The sequence below is a fragment of the Coregonus clupeaformis genome, chromosome 29 (assembly GCF_020615455.1).
Source record: "Coregonus clupeaformis isolate EN_2021a chromosome 29, ASM2061545v1, whole genome shotgun sequence".
Classification (NCBI taxonomy): Eukaryota; Metazoa; Chordata; class Actinopteri; order Salmoniformes; family Salmonidae; genus Coregonus; species Coregonus clupeaformis.
Genome location: NC_059220.1, coordinates 31,942,791 through 31,944,930, shown reverse-complemented (window position 1 = coordinate 31,944,930; position 2,140 = coordinate 31,942,791).

Here is a 2,140-nt window from a genome sequence, read left to right as displayed (position 1 = left end):
GCGCACCATTGGCTTGGTGCGGGGAGCAGGAACAGGCCGGGCCGGGCTGGCGACGCGCACCATTGGCTCGGTTCGGGGAGCAGGCACAGGCCGGGCCGGGCTGGCGACGCGCACCATAGGCTTGGTGCGGGGAGCAGGAACAGGCCGGGCCGGGCTGGCGACGCGCACCATTGGCTTGGTGCGGGGAGCAGGCACAGGCCGGGCCGGGCTGGCGATGCGCACCATTGGCTTGGTGCGGGGAGCAGGAACAGGCCGGGCCGGGCTGGCGACGCGCACCATAGGCTTGGTGCGAGAGGCAGGAACAGGCCGGACCGGGCTGGCGACGCGCATCACAGGCTTGGTGCGAGGGACAGGAACAGGCCGGACCGCACTGGGAACACACACCACTGGCCTTATCCGGGGATCAGGAACGGGCCGGACCGGACTGGCAACACACCTCAGTACCTCTCGCCGTGCCTCTACATTTTCCTTCCCTCTACTCGCCAATGGCTCCCGTAACCCGGTGGCCTTCTCTCCTCGTCCACTAACTCGCCCCTTATCTGCCTCCAGCAGTCCCGTCGTCCACAGTGTGAGCCCCCCCCAAAAAAATTTATTGGGTTCGTCTCTCCCCCGTGGCTATGGCCTCCATGGCTCTCGCCAGACTCTCCAGCCTCTGCTCCCAAGTCCAACCTCTCTCCTCCTCACGCGGCTTGACCCAGTCGAGGTTGATATCCATTAGAGTCCTCTCTGGCGTTGGCTCCTGGACACGCTGCTTGACCCAGTCGAGGTGGACATCCATTAGATTCACCTCTGGCGTTGGCTCCTGGACACGCTGCTTGGTCCAGTTATGGTGGGATCTTCTGTCACGATCGTTGGAGGAAGTGGACCAATGCGCAGCGTGATGAGTGAACATACTTTATTTTGATTCACCACACGAAACAAAACAACAAAACGATACGTGAAGTCCTAGGTAACAGACACAAACCCTACACGGAACAAGATCCCACAAAACACTGTGGAAAACAGGCTGCCTAAGTATGGTTCCCAATCAGAGACAACAAGCAACAGCTGACACTCGTTGCCTCTGATTGAGAACCACCCCGCCCAACACAGAAACACATGAGCTAGATAACGAACCTAGAACACAAATACATAGAAACTACACACCCTGGCTCAACATAACAGAGTCCCAGAGCCAGGGCGTGACAAACACCCAGGAGTGTTGCACATTTTCCAGTGTCCTCCCATCCAAAGTGTCACCACCCAACATGAGATACAGCCTCTGTGAAAGAACAGGACATGTCAGAAACATGCACATTCTCAAGCGCCTCACACACACACCCCGTTGAGTGATTTTGCATGTTGAATATTTGGCTGAGCTCGTATAGATTAGAGGAATGACAGATGAAAGACATGCTGCCTTGGAGTACTTTTAATGTTGACTTTACACCTGATAATCTTGTGTACAGACTATGTAAAGATAAATGGTACCGTAGATCTGTCTTTATACTATCGGCACTGATAGCTAGCGAGCAGCAATAGTTCCGTTTATTGGGGTTTTCGTCACTGGTTATTTGGACAAATCATTATTTCGCAGATGTATAGATTCTTTTGAATTTTGTTAGGGGAGAGAACATTCGGTCCATAGACTTGCCTGTAACTTGCAAAGAGAGAGGGTGAAGTGCCTCGTTCCGGTTCCGCTCCTGGTTCTAGCATCTCTTCATCTCTTCTCCTAACACATATGGACCCAGACCTTCATCGAGCAGCTGACCAATTACGTGAGACTTTAGTTCTGGGTTAACCGAGATTTTACACCTGATAATACTGTACACTTCCTCGTATAGCTCTAATTCAGACTGTGTGCCTCCTGTCATTGAATATAAGTGGGTGAGAAAGGTGGAGGAAGGGGAGGAGGGAGGAGGGGTTTGAAGATTTGTTTTCAAGGCCAAGGCCATTAAACTGACTGTAAGTGATGTGTCTACAATCTGAGTAGGATGCAGTCCAGGATCTCACTCTGTTTGCACTGATTCTGTTAACATTAAGTATATTGATTATTTAGTTGACATTTTCCTTAACTTGTATTCATTGCTGCACAGGTAGAGCAGAGCACAGGATTAAAATATTATTTCCTCTCTGTTATTTTTCTCTGCACAGGTAGAGG